Source organism: Oncorhynchus keta, chromosome 17 (genome assembly GCF_023373465.1).
Source record: "Oncorhynchus keta strain PuntledgeMale-10-30-2019 chromosome 17, Oket_V2, whole genome shotgun sequence".
In the NCBI taxonomy this organism is placed as follows: domain Eukaryota; kingdom Metazoa; phylum Chordata; class Actinopteri; order Salmoniformes; family Salmonidae; genus Oncorhynchus; species Oncorhynchus keta.
In genome coordinates this window covers 16,112,738-16,133,842 of record NC_068437.1, presented here as the reverse complement: position 1 = coordinate 16,133,842, position 21,105 = coordinate 16,112,738, and the positions used below count along the sequence as shown (strand labels likewise).

Sequence of the window (21,105 nt, the reverse complement as noted above, 5' to 3'; positions counted from 1 at the left end):
CAGTGGCACTTTGAGTCAGAGCTTCAAAAGCTTGAAAACACTTGTCAGCAATGCACCAGTGTTAAAGTACTACGATGTAAAAAAAACTACATTTAAAAAAATAACAGGGACTATCTGTGGGTGCAAGCTCAGAAGGCTTGGGAGCTGTGATGCTGCAAGATGGTCAGCCAATCGCATATGGGTTAAGATTCCTCACAGACTATCAAAAGAGATTGAAAAAGATCTACTGGCGATTAGTGTAATGACTGCAAGAAGTTTCATCAATGCCTGTATGGAAAACCGATCCTGGTGGAGTCAGACCACAAGCCCTTGGAAACAATCTTCAAGAAGTCGCTCCAGAAAGCACCAGCCAGACTGTAGAGCATGCTGATGAGACTACAGAGATACAGTTAACATGTGCAATACAAACCAGGAAAGGTGAAGCACATCGCTGATCCACTGAGCCGAACGTGCTTAAAGGAAAAGAGAGAGGAATTGCTGGATGGTGAGATGGATGTAAACTACATCGCTCATCATCGTCCTAGTTTCCGAAGAGAAACTGTAGCAATTCAAAACAGCAACAGCAGAAGATGAAGAGGTAAGCCTGGTCACAGAAACAGTTAAGAAATGATGGCCATAAACGAGAGGGAAGGTTGCAAAGCAAATACAGCACTACTGGACCTTCAGAGAGGACTTGACATACTCGGATGGACTGCTGTTCAAAAGTTAAAAAAGTGTCATTCCTCAGAAAATGAGAGATGAAAAATCAATAAATCAATAAACCACACAAATGTAAGGAACGAACAAGTGATGTTCTGTTCTGGCCAGGCATGCCTAAACAGATTGAATATGTTGTAACAAAATGTGCAGTCTGCAACACACACAAAAACAACAGCCGCTCATGTCTCATCCAGTCCCAGAGAGAGCTTGGACCAAAATTGGAGTGGACCTCTTCCATTACAGCGACACAGAATATCTTCTATGCGTGGATTACTTCTCAAAATACCCAGAAATCTCCAAGCTCAGTAGGACAACAAGTAAACACATCATTACAGCACTAAAGTCATAATGCATATTCCCACGGCATGGGGTGCCCGTCGTTTTGTGCTCCGACAATGTAAGACCGTTGGTGAGTCAAGAAATGTCAAAGTTCTCTACCAGCTGGGAATTCAAACATTTGAATTCACCAACTGTCTTCACAGCTAAACGGCCACGCTGAGAGAGCAGTTCAGACTGTGAAGAACCAGTTGAAAAAAAGCACAAGACAGCAATGGAGATCCTTACATACCTCTCCTTCAGTACAGAAACACACCCCTGGATGAATTAGGTCTCTCACCTGCACAACTACTAATGGCAAGAAGGCTGAAGACAACGATTCTGACATCAAAGAGATTGTTCGGAGGGCCTGGCAGTCTCTATGGGAGTGCCACAGGGTTCAATTCTCGGGCCGACTCTCTTATCTGTATACATCAATGATGTCGCTCTTGCTGCTGGTGATTCTCTGATCCACCTCTATGCAGATGACACCATTCTGTATACCTCTGGCCCTTCCTTGGACACTGTGTTAACTAACCTCCAGACGAGCTTAAATGCCATACAACTCTCCTTCCGTGGCCTCCAACTGCTCTTAAATGCAATTAAAACTAAATGCATGCTATTCAACCGATCGCTGCCCGCACCTGCCCGCCCGTCCAGCATCACTACTCTGGACGGTTCTGACTTAGAATATGTGGATAACTACAAATACCTAGGTGTCTGGTTAGACTGTAAACTATCCTTCCAGACTCACATTAAGCATCTCCAATCCAAATGAAATCTAGAATCGGCTTCCGATTTCACAACAAAGCATCCTTCACTCATTCTGCCATACATACCCTCGTAAAGCTGACCATCCTACCAATCGTCGACTTTGACAATGTAATTTACAAATAACCTCCAACACTCTACTCAACAAATTGGATGCAGTCTATCACAGTGCCATCCGTTTTGTCACCAAAGCCCCTTATACTACCCACCACTGCGACCTGTACGCACTCGTTGGCTGGCCCTCGCTTCATACTCGCCAAAAAACCCACTGGCTCCAGGTCATCTACAAGTCTCTGCCAGGTAAAGCCCCGCCTTATCTCAGCTGGCTGGTCACCATAGCAGCACCCACCCTTAGCATGCGCTCCAGCAGGTATATCTCACTGGTCACCCCCAAAGCCAATTCTTCCTTTGGCCGCCTTTCCTTCCAGTTCGCTGCCAGTGAACGAACTGCAAAAACCTCCCTCACTAGCTTTAAGCACCAGCTGTCAGAGCAGCTCTGGGATCACTGCACCTGTAAATAGCCCATCTGTAAATTGCCCATCCAACTCCCTCATCCCCATACTGTATTTATTTATTCATCTTGCTCATTTGCACCCCAGAATCTCTACTTGCACATTCATCTTCTGCACATCTATCACTCCAGTGTTTAATTGCTATATTGTAATAAGCCACCATGGCTTATTTATTGCCTTTACCTCCCTTATCCAACCTCATTTGCTCACATTGTATATAGACTTTTTTCTACTGTATTATTGACTGTATGTTTGTTTATTCCATGTGTAACTCTGTGTTGTTGTATGTGTCGAACTGCTTTGCTTTATCTTGGCCAGGTCGCAGTTGTAAATGAGAACTTGTTCTCAACGAGCCTACCTGGTTAAATAAAGATGAAATAAATAAAAAATAAAGAATAAATTGTTAGGAGCCGTCTCACAAACTTTTGGTCATGAAGGAAGAAGAACGAGTCAGGATCAGATAAGACAGCAAATGGCAACCAGCAATTGTACCTGAAAAACATGACCAGCCAAGGTCATACGTAGTACAAACACCAAACAAGAGAGAATCTACAGAAGGAACCGGAGACTCCTGTTAAAAACACATGAAACAACACACCCAGAGAGACACCATAATGGACTTACCTTATCCTGTGGAAAGAGAACCTGAAACAAGTGTTACCCTGGAAGACAACTACTCATTAGTGTGTTCTCCAGCACCAACAACACAACAATGTAAACACTGACACACCAGTGAAATCAACTCGCTATGATTTCGCTATCAGAATGCCAAAATGCTACCAGTACTGAAAATACTATATTGAAAAGACTGTTAAAAAATAAAAAATAAACATTGAAAATACATTAACAATAACAATGTGATGACAATTTTGATGTCTTAGGTTATGTTGAAAAAATATGATTGTTTTGCATATTGTTTGCAATGTGAAACACTGAGTTGAAAGAAAGAACGTTAAATAGTTTTTAAAAAAGGAAAATGTCATGTATTTACATGTACTTCCCTGGAGTGCATGAGGGTGGCACTGTTACTAATTAATACACGTGATCATCTGTACTTCCACTTGACCCATGACATCTGATGTTGCAACCACATCCCTGCCCTCAGTGTGCTAATATATTACAGAAACCGTCAACGAATACAGCAAAGAGACGCTGTTCTTATGAGCGAGTTCAAGTTTCTTACTCAGCGCTGTCAACACTTTTATAAGCCCAAAAATGCGAGTCCTTCTCCTTTCCACTCAGCGCTACAACAAGCAGTGCAGCAGTCATGAATGAGTAGGGAAGTGTATCTACTCGACAGGCTTGCGTTGTTATTATTATTAGCAGGCTTGAGTCTTTTTAAATATCGAGGGATATTTGACTTTCTCTGTTCATAGGAGTAATAATATGAATTTGTGCATGAGGCAGATGCTTCTTGAGTTTTGCCATCAGCTGCAGGATAGGGATACTTTCTGGTCAGTGTCAGTGGAGGAATGGAAGAGCGGAGGGATGTTGAGAGGCGGACCCCTCAGTCTGCTGCTCTTTTCCCTCCACTGAGACTGACCATATAACAATGAAAAGCTAATTATGTAAGTGTATGCTCACTCAGCTGTGCTTCACAAGTAATACAACAACAGATCTACTACCTGTGTAATCATATAGCCTACCTCATTAAAAAAATATATAATTTACAAAAATAGCCCGAACAACATTGCTTTGACAGGGCAATTCAATAAATATGAGGTGATAATGTATTGGACCTATAGCTTACTCCACAAACCTCATTGCTACAGTACTGTTTTTCATTGGTTAATATCGCATAGGCCTACACTTTCTAAGTCACGTTAATAGAAAATCTGAGCAGTAGATCTCGGCTTGCATTTTGACTATTGACTCAGAAAAGGTTGGTGACCACTGTTCTAAAGTTTTCCCTGTTAACACTATTTATGTTTCCCTTTACTGTGGCAATTGTGATCGAATCAACACAATATTAGCCACTTTCAATGCAACATACCGTGTACTGCCTATGTTGTGTGTCAGTAGCATGCATGTAAGTAGCTAGTTAGGAACTGCCCCTGTTGACGGTTCCTAACTAGCCTCATAGATCTATCCAAAGTCAGCTCCAACTCTGCCACGGTTGCACACCGGCCCGGCTGAAGGTAATTGGAGAAAGAAGTTGGCTACTTCCAGACACAAACTGTAGTTAGGCTGTTTCAGGTTATCTAGAAGGGTGAATGACTGTAACTGTATACTGTTTTGGCCGAGTGAATGTACAAACACTTCCCACATGCAAGCACACACACACACATAGGAGACACCCACATCAAAACACGCCTTCGTGACCCAAATCTCGTTCTCAGTTGCATTTCCTAGTGAGGAACGATTGAAACCGAGGCTAAATCTGTAAGTTTAGACCCACTTTAACAGTGAGACAGAAAGAGATGGAAGGGGGAATCAAAGTGCCCAGTCAGGGGGAGAGAGGAGTTGAGGGTGGGGAGAGATGAGGCTTTCACCAGACTTTGTGTTATGCAACACCAGATCTGCATCCCAAATGGCACCCATTCTCTTAATAGTGAACTACTTTTGTCCAGGGCCCATAACACTATAGGGAATAGTCTGCCATTTGACGCACACAACAGCAGTCTCAGAGAAATGTCTCAACGACCAACTGAGAAAATACTGGGGTTGATATACAGTTTTAAATAGTAAAAAACAAAAATCCAGATACTCTGTGGGCCTGAGGACAAGGGAAGGTAGTGCTTACTATACATTAGTGATAAATGATCACATGCAGACAGTGAGTTCAACCCAGCCTCCACATGTTGCCTGACTGTAGCAAATAATAACAAGAATATGGAACATATGTGCTCGTAACCAGTGTCTTTAGTGTACAGTAAGCATATGCTATGATAATAATTGAAACAGACGATGTCAGAAGTCAACAGAACCCCCACCCACCCCACCCACCTATTCACACTTCATAGAAATGAAGCCCCAGTTATTACGACGAGTTAGCCCTCGATGTGGCGTGAAAACGCCTCGATAATGGCGCCAGGCGTTCCTACTAAGACCGCTGCAATTAAGATGGCGGAGTGACTGGAGGACGGTTGTAACTCCAGCTCAGATCCACTCCACTGTTGGGGGCGTTTGAATCAGGACCTCCTGTTCAACTTACTGTGAATACTTAGGGTATAGCACCCTCAGGTGGGCATTGTTAATAAAACTTCTTCTGAATTCAAGGCGTTAAATGAAATCTTGTGCTGAAAATAAGTTGCATTGTAAAATCTAATGGATATTGTCTTCCATTGTGTGTATGTGTATGTGTGTGTGTGTGTGTGTGTGTGTGTGTGTGTGTGTGTGTGTGTGTGTGTGTGTGTGTGTGTGTGTGTGTGTGTGTGTGTGTGTGTGTGTGTGTGTGTGTGTGTGTGTGTGTGTGTGTGTGTGTGTGTGTGTGTGTGTGTGTGTGTGTGTGTGTGCTTGAGTGTGTGTGTGCTTGTGTGTGTGTGTGTGTGTGTGTGTGTGTGTGTGTGTGTGTGTGTGTGTGTGTGTGTGTGTGTGTGTGTGTGTGTGTGTGCGTGCGTGTGCGTGTGTGCGTGCGTGCGTGTGCGTGCGTGCGTGTGTGTGTGCGTGTGCGTGTGCGTGTGCGTGTGTGTGTGTGTGTGTGTGTGTGTGTGTGTGTGTGTGTGTGTGCGTGTGTGTGAATCCTGTATGATCTGCCGTTTGAATTTCCTGCAAAGGTTCATCCACTTGGCTTCTCAAACTAGAACAGATGCAAAATCATCCCACCTATAGCACATAATACACATCACCTTTCTTCATCTGTGGTGATATTACTGGCTAGGCATACAGCGTTCTCCCTGAATAAATGTGGGCTATTTTAGTCCATTTTAGATCTGTTCGCCCTACTCCGTCTTCATCTGCGGGGAGGGTTAGGAGCTTCTTCTTTACTTCCGTTTCTCTCTGACGACCTGGTTTTCTCTTTCGAGCCATTACTCAACAAGCAGACTGACTGATCTCTCAATGCAACGGTGGAGGACATTCCATGGGTGATGAAGACTCGAATGGAAAATATTTCACTATGGCAGTGGGTGTGTGTGTTACTATGGCGTTACAGAAGCGCGCATTCACCAACATACAGTAATGGCCAGCTACTCAAACATGGCAACAAAATACAGAGGTTAAATATCGAAACATATAGTGTACAACATATTGCTTTAAGACTTCGCTGTATTGAACCACACAGACATGATGAGATATATATGATTTTAACATGCATAGAATGACAATGTGCATGAAAGGCAGGTCTGAATATATTATTTTAACATGCATAGAATGACAATGTGCATGAAAGGCAGGTCTGAATATCATGTAAGACTGCCAGGGTTAGACCGACCACCCGCTAGCTTCAACATATCCCTCAAATTATTAAATCACTTGGTTATGAAATTATTCATCTGTCCAACAACACTCGGCGCCAGATCTGTGTACGTTTGGGAGCCATTACAGCCATGTTTTCAGTAAAACATTATGATAAAATAAATACTAGTTTATCGCCCTGTTCTGTTCTGTTCAATACTATATAAAAGAGAACCTCATTGTCCACAGACAGTCGTATTTGCAACTTCCTGTGAGCTTTGTGTCCATGTACATCACTGCCAACGACTCAGCGCTAGCTACAAATTCCATTGGATTCCAGTAAGTAACATTTGACAGCTTTCCTGGGCTTAACGGGAAATCACTCAATGGGACCCAAGATTATAACCTCTGTAAACCGCTGGTCAATGGAAAAGTCTTAATCCACTCATAGCCAACCACTCCCTGGTGTAACATTGACTTCGCCAGATACGGAGGTGGCCGATTTGACCATAAAGCAAATAAATTCTGTGAAGAAGAAATAAATTCCCAGGGACACAGTGTTTGGAGCCACTGCATGCTATTTCTAGCCTCTCTTCACAACAGTCACTTCAGCATTTATATGTGCATCTGTATTTATTTATTCACAGCAACAGAGGCTAAATGAGGTATTATCTAAACTAACCGTTTCTTAGACAGTGTGTCACAAGGTAAGCTGTGTTTTGTATATCGCCGTCTGGTTTTAATAGGTTACTGTGGGCCTCAGTATACGAACTATACTAACTATTGGGCTATAGGGCTTGTAAGTAAGCATTTCACTGTAACCTGTTGTATTCGGCGTGTGTGACAAATAACATTTGATTTGATTCGTTGCCTAGTTATGCTTGCTTTACTAATTATTGATCCCAGCTTGTTCTACAGCGTAAAAAGAAGGCCTCAAGAGGGCCTCTGGAATAAAGTCATTACAACGTATTCCACATAAACATATCACACTGTAGAACAACATGGCTCCCCCAGTGAGTCTCTCTAGACGGGCCTCATGCATGCAGGACCTGACGGTGGTCTGTTTTACACTTGAGTGTGGCCTCTGAGTAATTGTTTAACTACAGACCAAACTGTCTTCTTAATTGTCAAAGAAAACACATGTATTGAACTCATGCACCACAGCAAAATAAAACGAAATGGATGCCTTTCATGTCAAACAGCTCCAGTTTATAGCTGAGTTACGCGGTGACTGAAAATGTCATTGTCATCTCTGTGGCAGCTGAGGTAATGGCTTCAGTGTAGACTTGAAAATGGCTCCCTCTCCGAGTCCGTCTCCATCTGTTGTCACCTCGGCCACACACTGGAGAGAAACAAGATGGAGACAGCAGACTGAGCGACACAGATGAAAATAAGAAACAAAATAGCCAAGGAGGAGGGGAGAGGAGAAAATAATTGTCACCGCAACCACAGACAAACTCCAACAACAGAACCCAAATGTGTCCTTTGACCTTCAGTCACCAAAACCCCCAGCATGCTTTCTGCTTGCAGTTCCACTTGACATCAGCCTCTCGGTGGGGAATCTGGGTCGCCCATAGTGACTGTCACTCTTCTGTCACTGCGGAAACTGAGGATGGAAAATCCTCAGTCTCACATGGCTGAGGAAAAGCCAGGGGGCAAATAGACAGACAGGAGGACAGACAGACAAACCACAAGCACTAAACTGTCTTGAGTTGAAATAACAGTCATTTCTGTGAGGAAAGCTCAATGTGACGCTCCATTACTGAAACACAACAAAGCAGCCTTTTCATCAACTCACAAACACTGGGAGAGGAACTTGGGGTTCACCACGGGCCATCTACAAGACAGGGGTTGAAATAGGGTGTGTGTTGAGTACAAATGGTAGCTAGAAGACATTGAGAACTTTTTGTGTCTTTTTTAAAGTCATGTCCTCACATTTAACATCAAATCCCATGAAAAAGGTTCAACATTCATTCTACTGTAGAGGTTGAAATCCTTCCCTGACTTGACTGGGATATCGTCAGGTTGCTATTGCGAGGTCCCAGACAAACAAGCAGTCAGTGTGTAATATATCCCTCTAAACATTCCTTTGTGTGTGAAGCCCTGTGGAGGCAGAAGCACTCTGCTGGACTGCAGACAGACACAACAAAGGCACCTGTGTTTGACATACAGCACCATACCAAACCTGAGGCCAGATAGAACACACACACTAGGTCACACTAGAACTAAAGAAGGCTAGGACATCCACCTCACGTATAACACTGTAGGTCAGAAGCACAATAGCACAACTCAGATACTGCAGTGTAAAATATTTAATTTCAATATTTTTACAGTCAATTACTGGCAGCACAGAAGGCTTTATTGAAACACAAATTTACAGCACCTGACAACAGCAACATGTTGTATTTCAAGAATTTACAGTGCATTACTGGGAACGCAGTAGATTGGAAACCGTTGCAGATTTACAGTGCAGGCAGCTAGTGCCAAAGATGGGCAGTATTTCTGTGACATGCGTTTGATAAAGGTATTTCAATAGTTTATATACTTATTATGACATTGGTCTTAATTGCAACTTAAGTATGGCATAACAGTTTAATTTGAATACAGTAATTCAAATACATGTATTTTATAATATAGCAGTAAATTTACAACTACAAAAACATTCTCGGTAACAGAAATGGTATTTTTGCTTGCTATGAGTGAAATGTTCTTGTTTATCTGCCATAGTTGAATTCACTGAGTGTAAGTCGCTCTGGTTAAGAGTGACTGCTAAAGGACCAAAACGTAAATGTAAACATGAACACTTGCAAAGCACACTGCTGGGTATAAATATAATTACCACCCCCAAAGAAGCCAAATGTGATCAAAATACAAATAATTTGAGGGCGGAGCTCATAACAATTATACCCAGCAGTGTGCTTTGTAAGTGTTCATTATTACATTGACATTTTGGTCATTTAGCAGACGCTCTTGTCCAGAGCGACTTAGCTAAGGTTGATTAAAATAACGCAATGATATGTCATAGCAAGTAAAACGTTCCTGTAACCGTTCTTCAAGGTGTTTTGTATTTGAGTCAGAGTCTTTACCCGACAAGGTCGTGTTAGTTATCCTGTTAGAGCGGTTGTGGTGAATCAGGTGCAACGTTTATGGTCGTAGAAGTGTGTAGGAGGGAGATTTCAAGATGTGGGAACTGCGCAGGAGGGCATGGGATAGAGGATTTTGTCGTTTCGGTGAATAAAGTTGTGTGTGTCAACTGTAGGGGGTGCACATTTTGCTGGGGATGGGAAGTGTCCGGTGCGAGAGAGGCAGGTTCAGGTGGCCAGAGTCAGAGTAGTGTAGAAGGTGTCGTATACTGAGGCAGTGAAGAAAGTAGAGGACGAGTCAAGGGTGAAGGATTCTGAATAGTAGATATGTGCCAGCACAGAGGGATAGGCCAATGAGTGGTATATGCTTCAGTAAGATTGGCTTCTTAGCGTTCATAGGAATGGCTATCAACAGTACCGAAGAAATGGAATGTAAATACCAGAAAATAGATGTTGTGGTGGCAGCTGCAGAGAAGTATTTGGGGGTACGAGATTTGACATCAGAAGAGTTACAGAGTGTTGTCACGCCCTGGTCGAAGTATTTTGTGTTTATCTTCATGTATTGGGTCAGGCCAGGGTGTGGCATGGGGTTTTTGTATTGTGGTGTGTTTTGTCTTAGGGTTTTGGTGTGTATGTATTGGGATTGTAGCTAGTGGGGTGATCTAGCAAAGTCTATGGCTGTCTGGAGTGGTTGTCAATCAGAGGCAGGTGTTTATCGTTGTCTCTGATTGGGAACCATATTTAGGCAGCCATATTCTTTGAGTTTGTCGTGGGTGATTGTCCTTAGTGTCTTTGTTCCTGTCGCTGTGTTAGTTGACACAAGTATAGGCTGTTTCGGTTTTCGTTTCATTATTTACGTTCTTTGTTTTGTAGTGTTTGTGTTTATTCGTGTTTACGTTGTTTATTAAACATGGATCGCAATCTACACGCTGCAGTTTGGTCCGACTCTCCTTCATCACACCAAGAGAACCGTTACAAGTGTGTTGAGTGGTAGTGTCCTGTACTCTCAGGCCATTGGCGATGGGTTTTAATGAGTATTGGTAGGGAACTTAAAATTGATGTATATTTGAACTTAATTATATTTTTGCATCCCAAAGTGTACTAGATCTATACTATAGTTCAGTTGGGTTCGATAATGCAACATATTGGCAAGTGCCAAGTAAATTACTGTAATATTCTTCCTGTAATTTACTGTAATATCAGAACAACGATACAGTACAATACTGTAAAATTATTCAACTATACTGTTAGAAAGTAAATGTTCTTGATGTTACGTTTGAGGCATGTGTCAAAATCACTAAGCAGTTTACTTCGAAGCAGTGTGCCGATGCCTGTATCACTTTATCAGAAGCACATGATGAATGACGTCTGAAGGTTACGCTGCGCACGTGGCTTTGGAGTGTGGGATGTCATCTATAATAAATGGCTGCTCTAAATTATTTTGACCAGCAGGTGCCACTAGTGTACACAGTGTTGATCAAAGCCTTGCGTAATGAACCTATTTTCGACACAATTGGCTGTAAAGCGCCAATGCTTCAGGACGCTTCGTTTCCCACTAGGAAATGCTACTGTAATCATATTTTTATTTTACTGTAATTACATGGGATTGGTGCATGCAGGTTGGCTGTTGGTTATCTGTATTTTAGAGCATATGTATGAACACTTTTGTTTTAACCACTTGCACTTCTAGAGGCCTGAACAAAGGCTTTCAAACTGGCTCTAATTACAGGGTAAAGCACTCAACCAGTAACAGTTTAAGACTCGCTGTCACTAATCTGATCCCTATACACATTGAATTGTTAGGGCACAACTGCCACATACAGTTTAAGTCAGAAGGTTACATACACCTTAGCCAAATAGATTTAAACTCAGTTCCTCACAATTCCCTGTCTTAGGTGAGTTAGGATCACCACTTTATTTTAAGATTGTGAAATGTCAGAATAATAGTAGAGAGAATGATTTATTTCAGCTTGTATTTCTTTCATCACATTCCCAGTGGGTCAGAAGTTTACATACACTCAATTAGAATGTGGTAGCAGTGCCTTTAAATTGTTTAACTTGGGTCAAACGGTTTTGATTGCCTTCCACAAGCTTCCCACATTTAGTTGGGTGAATTTTGATCCATCCCTCCTGACATAGCTGGTGTAACTGAGTCAGGTTTGTGGGCCTCCTTGCTCGCACACGCTTTTTCAGTTCTGCCCACAAATTTTCTACAGGATTGAGGTCAGGGCTTTGTGATGGCCACTACAATACCCAGAATACATTTCTCCAAAAAGTACGGTCTTTGTCCCCGTGTGCAGTTGCAAACTGTAGGCTGGCTTTTTTATGGCGGTTTTGGAGCAGTGGCTTCTTCCTTGCTGAGCGGCCCTTCAGGTTATGCCCGTATAGGACTCATTTTACTGTGGACATAGATACTTTTGTACCTGTTTCTTCCAGCATCTTCACAAGGTCCTTTGCTGTTCTGGGATTGATTTGCACTTTTCGCACCAATGTATGTTTGTTCACCTCTAGGAGACAGAACACGTATCCTTCCCTGAGCGGTATGACGGCTACATGGTCCCATGTTGTGTATACTTGCATACTATTGTTTGTACAGATGAACGTGGTACCTTCAGGCATTTGGAAATTTCTCCCAAGGATGAACCAGACTTGTGGAGGTCTACAATTATTTTTCTGAGGTCTTGGTTGATTTCTTTTGAGTTTCCCATGATGTCAAGCAAAGAGGCACTGAGTTTGATGGTAGGCATTGAAATACATCCATATGTACACCTCCAATTGACTCAAATTATGTCAATTAGGCTGTCAGAAGCTTCTAAAGCCTTGACATAAATTTCTGGGATTTTCCAAGCTGTTTGAAGGCACAGTCAACTTAGTGTATGTACATTTCTGACCCACTGGAATTGTGATACAGTGAAATAATCTGTCTGTAAACAAATGTTGGAAAAATTACTTGTGTCATGGACAAAGTAGATGTCCTAAATACCTTGCCAAAACTATAGTTTGTTAACAAGAAATTTGTGAAGTGGTTGAAAAATGAATTTTAATGACTCCAACCTAAGTGTATGTAAACTCCCAACATCAACTGTTTCTGTTCAATTGGTACAGCATTCCCACTAATGGGTGCAACAAAAATATAGCCACTTAAAAGGCGAAAAACACTGCATGACCAAAAGTATGTGGACACCTGCTCGTCGAACATCTCATTCCAAAATCATGGGCATTAATATGGAGTTGTTCTCCCCTATGCTGCTATAACAGCCTCCACTCTTCTGGGAAGGCTTTCCACTAGATGTTGGAACATCGCTATGGGGACTTGCTTCCATTCAGCCACAAGAGCATTAGTGAGGTCGGGCATTGATGTTGGGCGATTAGGCCTGGCTCGCAGTCGGCGTTCCAATTCATCTCAAAGGTGTTCAATGGGGTTGTAGACTGGGCTCTGTGCAGGAAAGTCAAGTTCTTCCACACTGATCTCAACAAACCATTTCTGTATGGGCCTCGCTTTGTGCACCGGGGAATGCTGAAACAGTCAAGGGCCTTCCCCAAACTGTGCCACAAAGTTGGAAGCACAGAATTGTCAGGAATGTAATTGTATGCTGTAGCATTAAGATTTCCCTTCACTGGATCTAAGGGACCTTCGCCGAAACATGAAAAACAACCCCAGACCATTATTCCTCCTCCAAACTTTACAGTCGGCACAATGCATTCGGGCAGGTAGCGTTGTCCTGGCATGCGCTAAATCCAGATTCATCCATCGGACTGACAGATGGTCCGATGTGATTCATCACTCCAGAGAACACGTTTCCACTGCTCCAGAGTCTAATGGTGGTGAGCTTTACACCACTCCAGCTGACACTTGGCATTGCGCATGGTGTTCTTTGGCTTGTGTGCGGCTGCTCGGCCATGGAAACCCAATTCATGAAGCTCCCGATGAACAGTCCTTGTGTTTCCAGAGGCAGTTTGGAACTCAGTAGTGAATGTTACAACCGAGGACAGACCATTTTTACGCTGTTCTGTGGGCTTGTGTGGCCTACCACTTCGTGGCTGAGCCTTTGTTACTCCTAGACGTTTCCATTTCCCAATAGCAGCACTTACAGTAGACCGGAGCCGCTCAAGCAGGGCAGACATTTCATGAACTGACTTGTTAGAAAGGTGGCATCCTATTAAGCTGCCACGTTGAAAGTAACTGAGCTTTTCAGTAAGGCCATTCTACTGCCAATGTTTGTCTATGGAGATCGCATGGCTGTGTGCTCGATTTTATACACCTGTCAGCAACAGGTGTGGCTAAAACAGCCAAATCCACTAATTTGAAGGGGTGTCCACATAGTTTTGTATATATAGTGTATGTTAATGAGCCAGTGATTCCTCCCACAATTTTTTTCCACAATGCACCATCATTTACAGAATGGTGCAGTACATACCTGTATACAGCAAAACAACAATACAGTACTGTATTGTAATAAAGTGAATTTGTAATTATATATTACAGCATACTAGTTAATATTTGGTATTTTATATCACTTGTACTTGTAGAGGCCTAAACAAAGGCTTCCAAACTGGCAGTGACTAAAGGGCAAAACAGAACAGAACGACAAGGCTAAACACTCAACCATTAAAGTTTAAGACTCTGATCAGTCCACAATAAATTGCTAGGGAATTACCATCACATTTCAGTTAACTTGGTACAGCGCTGTCACTAACAGGTGCAACAAATATAACCTCTAGTGAGGCACGCCTCAAAATATTTTTCCTGAGATGGAAATGACAAAACCATGCACCCACTAGCGTTCAAAAGGTTTTTGGCGCTGCCAAAATATGGTAACGCACTGTATTCTGTGGGGTGAATTACAGTCAATTACTGGCAAGACAGTAGCCAGTAAATTATTGTATAGTTACAAGAAAATAAAAATAAATAAAAAAATACAGTACGGTGTTCTGTGGGGTACAGCATTCTCACTAACAGGTGCAACAAATATAGCCTCTTACGAGGCACTTCTCCAAATATTTTAATGAGCCAGAGTTTCCCCCCCACGGCAGTGTAGTGGAATGCCATTGAGCCCCCATATTGCATTGCTCTTTACAGTACTGTAATATTGAATTACAGTAGATAACTGTAAATGTGTTGCTGTAAATTAACAGCAATTTGTTACAGTGTGTTGTGTAGACTGCTGTGATGTACAGCACAGTATATTCAAACTATGTGTTTAAGCATAGGAATAGCAGTTTTGTCTGCCCATGTGACCTGACCATGAAAACTTCTGTTGGCTCTGTGTTGGCTATAACCTTTGCCCTGTAGCAATAGTATGCTGTAGCATAAAAGCTGGCTTAATCATGGTTTTGAAGTAAACTTGTTAAACAAATTGTCGACTATGTATGCAGTGTACTGCGCATGACCCTTGAGCTTTGAGAATGGCATGGGCTTAGAAGTCAGGAAAAAGTGGCTGTACTTTCTCAATCCTGCAGTAATATGTTAGTCCAATAGAAAGCTCCCTCTCTTGCTGCGTTGCCAAGCCATCGCTGGACGTGAGGCAATAACAGAGGACCTGCCGGCCGTGATATCAATGTTATGATTATATAAATGAAAGTAAACTTGTCGCAATGCCAAGAAAGAAAACCACAATCTTATTGCTAAACATATCAGCCGCCCATACCATATTGGAATAAGATCCTTAAAAACACCCAAGTACAATGTTAAAGATAAACAGTGAGAATCAATTAAGGAGAGGGTAGATGTTACAGTAAGAGAGTGAGACGGAGGGGAAAGAGAGCAAGCTGAGCAAGCTGAAAAGTAATATAATTTATTTGACCTAGCGCTGTACATATCTCTGTTCTGCAGAGCACCCAAGACATACTCAGCATGCTCACATGGTGTGAGAAAGTTCTTGGAATACCAACACATTGTCAATAGATGACACCAAACGTTGAGAGAACATATTCGGTACATTACTAGGATTCCGATTGATTTCTCAATGAACTGAGGCTCTTGTTTTTCAAGTAAGTCTGCTCTTAGGCTTTCTCTCTCTCGCCGCAGTGCGCGTTAGCAACAAAAGCTAGGCTTTGAGTATGGTTGAATGAGCTGGGGATGGAAACATTGTCTGTTTGAACTGGAACGCGGAGCAAACACAGACGGTACAAGGGGCTATGGTGTGAGAGAGAGTGGAGAGGAGGTGACCCACTCACACAGCAAACACCCCCAGCTGTTCAGAGGGAGTGGAGCCGGGGGGGTGTCGAGATGACAAAGAGTTCAAAGTTAGTAAGTACTGTGACCTACCTGGCAAAATCCGCTGAAATAAATCAATACCAACAAAGCAACACATTAATATTACTTGGATGACAGTCAGTTTGTTTCATTGACATTACTTTACTGGATAGCCTTAAGACTTGCAACGGTGACACAACTATGGAAATCAGCACAATCTATTAAATGTAGGTTATTATTGTCTATCTCTGTCATTCCGTCTACAGGTATTTGAAAATAAGACTAAAATGGATTATATAAGGCTGGGGGAGGGTAGGATTGTGTGTGTGTGTGTGGGGGGAGGTTTTAAATGATAATTTGTAGTGACTTTCCAGAAAAGGATAGAGACAAATTGTTAACTTACAAATGGGCAAAGGTACAAGGATAATGGGGGGCTTTGCAGAGGGGCACTTACTCTGATAGTCCATCAGTCTGAGGGCCCTTCATACTGTACCGAATGCCAGTGTGACTTAATGTGGATATATTAAATTAAACAACCATTTTATACTCTTTCTCTGCTACTGTATCATTCATTTCCTAGTATTTTTATACTGCTGCTCTACATACTTTTTGGTTTGAAACTTAACGTGATATTTTCAACTTAAAATACAGTTATTATACTGTAATAATAACCCGCAACATACACAGTTAACTTTGAAAAAAAAAAACATGTTAAGCAGGTATTAAAGTTCAAACTGAAAGGAATCGATCTCTGCTCTACACAATTATCAACAATGTAACATCATCATGGCTGCCTCTCTCCTGCATGAAGTTGACACATGCAATACATACCTTCTTGACTTAAGATGCTATCATTTCATCAGAGATCATATATGATAACTCAGATGTATTCACGCTATGACAGATCATCTATCCATGAACTCTATCAGCTTGGAGAACTGAGATGTATTCAAGCTATGCCAGAACTACCCAGCGTTAGCTTGTTAGATATATCCTGACACAGCTAAAAATGACTCAACTGTAAATGTAAAGCTAACAAGCTACTAGCCAGGAGAAAGCGTATGTTTGCTCATGTTCGTTCTATATCAAAGTTTATTCACATCCATAAACGTTTTAACTTAAACTGACTTTGTTGTTGCAAAAACAATTACTTTACCCGGTGCGGTGAGTAATGACGGTGGTGCTGCACAGTGCTTTAACTCTCATTCACACACTGCCACACTGCTTGTAGAGTGAGAACAAAGCAGTCAGTGGGAACTGAGGAAGTGACACAAGTTCCAGCAACAGAGGCTTTTTCAAAATAAAAGTCCCTCGACAAATCTGGCGAATCATTTTTCTAAATTAAATTCTTGCCTATTATTATTATTATTTTTGGATAATTATTCATTTGACCTGCTTCTAACATTGGGGGGGGGACATGTGTCTCCCCCCTGTCTCCCTAGGGCTCCTACGCCCTTGCCTCTGGACATAAATAAAAGATGTATAATGCTCGTAAAATGTCATTACATGTAATTTTACTTCAGTAAATTATTTGTCTGTTCTAAAACTTTCTCTCATATACAGTGAGTTATTACCATAGAACAGAGATGCATTGGTCGTATTTTCTCAACTGCACATAATACTCTGGCCCTTAAAGACATAAGCCACGTCTGTCAGATTTTTTTGTGAATGTAAATTCTTCAGTTCCATTTGCAGACCAGCAAATGAATGCGGTTTCAGTTTTTGGGTAAGTGCAATCATTTTTTGTTTCGTTTTTTGAATGATGAACTCACATATGACTACAGTTAGTGATTTCTGCCCGTGCCCACTATTAGACGAACTGGACCCTGTCCATAGGCAGCGTATGAAAACAAGAGTAACTAAAGCTGAATGCAGTCATTTGTCTACCGCACATCCCAAAACACAACACACATGCTCCTTTATGGACGTCCTCATTCCATCAGACAATCCCTGTCCACAAATGTGGCGATGGCCTCTTGTCCATCTGATCTCAATTGAAACATCTGCATACAAATTGTTTCCCTAACTATTGCAGAGGCCCTGCGAGCAGAGATAGGAGACTTCTCTCCCTCGAATGAATTGGAGTATTGATACATAATGACGGGATCTAAGGGGCTTAAGAGAGGCACATTATATCCGGATGCGGCGGGCGCTCACATATTCAACATGGCCGGGAGACGATGATTAAGTGGAGGTCTGGTATGCTGCAGGGAGTGGGACTCATGCAGTACTTAATAGGGCCAAAGGGTTTGTTGAGTCTATTATCTCAGAGCTTTGGGGAGGACACGTCACACAATGGACTCCCAGATGGGATCATAAGTCATCAACTGACTGTTTTCCCCTTTAATCACTATGACTAGTCTGGGTAATGTGGGATGTGACCAGTCCATCACTAGAGAGTAGGGTGTCCAATCAAAGCGCATCTTTTACCAAATTTCAGGGCTGCAAGTAGCCTAGTGGATAGAGTGTTGGCCAAGTAACCAAAAGGTTGCAAGGTCAAATCCCTAAGCTGACAAGGTAAAACATCTTTGCTTCTACCCCTGATCAAGAGAGTTAACTGACTGTTCCTAGGCCATCATTGAAACTAAGAATTTGTTCTTAACTAACTTGCCTAGTAAAATGTTTTACAAATTGACCAATGGGTAAAATAATATGTTAATTGTGTAGATAAACCTCTACGAAAACCAATGGTCCAAACCTTATGTCTCTATCATAATTTGTTCAAAATGTATTGGAGTTTTACCCTTGTAGGACTGCCAGAATTAAGGTAACTAAATCAATGGAGGCCAGAGAAAAAAAGTGGTCAAAAATGAAGAAAATTGCATAGCGTCAGCTGGGCTGAAACGTCTTAGGGATTGTCGTCTCGTCAACGGGAAAGTTGTAAATCATGCAGTGCCGTGTGTCATGATCTAAGATTTTAGAGAAACAACAAATGTCGGTACATATAAGTGTCTTATATCGGCTGAAAGCTTAAATTCTTGTTCATATAACTGCACTGTCCAATTTACAATAGCTATTACTGCAGAAAAATGGCATGCTATTGTTTGAGGAGAGATCCTAACAACAAAACACTTTTTTTCTCCGCGATAGGTTTTGACCTCTGAAGGTGAAATGTGTATTTACATTCTGAAATATTGCTCTGATTTATCATCCAAAGGGTCCCAGAGATAACATGAAGTGTAATTTTGTTAGATATAGCATGCATGATCGATTTTGTATTTCCACTTGTTCGATTTGCAAAGAAAGGAATCTGTGAAAATCTAACCCTAAACGTTGTTTCAACTAATCAAATCACTTTCCTATTTATTCCTCAGAGATCCTAGACTGTAACCAGACTTCACTATATCATTAGGAGTGTAGTATGTCTTATAGGACACCACATTTTGGTAAGTCAAAGTCCAAGTATACAGATTTGACGAGTATGGTTCCCAATCAGAGGCAGCTGTCTATCGTTGTCTCTGATTGGGGATCATACTTAGGCAGCCCTTTTTCCCACCTTCTGTTGTGGGATCTTGTCTTTGGTTGTTGCATGTGTTTGCACTCCTAGCATTTCGTTCGTTGAGTTGTTTTTATTATTATTGTTTTTGGTGGAACATTTATAATTGAAAGGAAAATGCACGCCTACCACGCTGCACCTTGGTCTTCATTTAACGACGAGCGTTACAATGCTTTTCATATTAATTCTAAATTCCTGTTCTTTTTCAAAGATTTAGAACAAAAAAGAAGCGTATCTCTGTAAAGAATGTACGGAGCACTGATTGCATACCAAGCTTTTAAGTCTTTTACATTTCATTCAGCTTCCGTCATGCTATGTTTGGTCACAACTTGCAGACTTGTTTACGTGTTGATGTATGTTTTGTTGCCAACCTTACTTTGCTACCTGACAACTTTACGGTTTTTACTTTTTAATTACCATTTATATTTTTGTTTTTTCCCCTCACTCAACTTTTTTTCATTCAACTTTTTCACTCTGGATGCTTTATCTGGACATGGTTCGTCAGGACCTCTAACAACCGAAGCTAAGTAGTAACATTAACATGATGCCTTCTAATTGCAGTCGCTGTACTCATAATATACAGGAGAATGATCGCCTTACGGCGAGGATAGCTGTGCTGCAAGCCCAGCTTCAGACGCGATCGTTGGCAAGGGTAATTTCAGTGTAGGAAAGGGTGAAACAGCGTCTGTGCCACCAGTAAGTACAGATAGTAAAGTTAGTATAAATCCCCTCGCACGGTCCCCGCAGCTGGACAACTTTCTCACAGTTTCTGTAGGAATGCTCAACGGGTGTCGCTCATTCAGCTGACAGAAACTTTCAACCGGTTTTCCCCACTAAGCAATGAGTCGGAGTCAGAGGCCGAGCCTTCTCTTGTCTCTACTCCTCCCGTTACGGGGTCTGAGACGTCAACGCTTCCCACCACTCTTCCCACGCTCTGACAAATTGAAAAACTCCATAACCCGCAGTATTAGCCTTAAAACGAATCATCCAGCGATCATACACTGTTTACCAGGGGGCAGGGCTACCGACGTTAAGGCTAATCTGAAGATGGTGCTGGCTAAAGCTAAAACTGGCGAGTGTAGAGAGTATAGAGATATTGTTATCCACGTCGGCACAAACGATGTTAGGATGAAACAGTCAGAGGTCACCAAGCGCAACATAGCTTCAGCGTGTAAATCAACTAGAAAGATGTGTCGGCATCGAGTAACTGTCTCTGGCCCCCTCCCAGTTAGGGGGAGTGATGAGCTCTACAGCAGAGTCTCACAACTCAATCGCTGGTTGAAAACTGTTTTCTGTCCCTCCCTAAAGATAGAATTTGTAGATAACTGGCCCTCTTTCTGGGACTCGCCCACAAACAGGACCAAGCCTGGCCTGTTGAAGAGTGACGGACTCCATCCTAGCTGGAGGGGTGCTCTCATCTTATCTACCAACATAGACAGGACTCTAACTCCTCTAGCTCCACAATGAAATAGGGTGCAGGCCAGGCAACAGGCTGTTAGCCAGCCTGCCAGCTTAGTAGAGTCTGCACTAGCACAGTCAGTGTAGTCAGCTCAGCAATCCCCATTGAGACCGTGTCTGTGCCTCGGCCTAGGTTGGGCAAAACTAAACATGGCTGTATTCGCCTTAGCAATCTCATTAGGATAAAGACCTCCTCCATTCCTGTCATTATTGAAAGAGATCGTGATACCTCACATCTCA

At 42.1% G+C, this 21,105-nt stretch overlaps 1 protein-coding gene and 1 long non-coding RNA gene across 2 annotated transcripts in view; one reads left to right on the top strand and one right to left on the bottom strand.

Annotated features, from left to right (window-relative positions):
* The window catches only part of LOC118396224 (protein Wnt-7b-like), a 69,256-nt gene that overhangs the window by 6,603 nt on the left and 41,548 nt on the right, over positions 1 to 21,105 (top strand). The gene's annotated exons all lie outside the window — the stretch shown is intronic.
* On the bottom strand, positions 6,528 to 17,146 carry LOC118396518 (uncharacterized). The gene is made up of 2 exons (XR_004828212.1): positions 17,068 to 17,146; positions 6,528 to 7,974 (listed from the first exon to the last, which is right to left on the bottom strand). It is a non-coding gene; the product is annotated as an uncharacterized LOC118396518 (long non-coding RNA).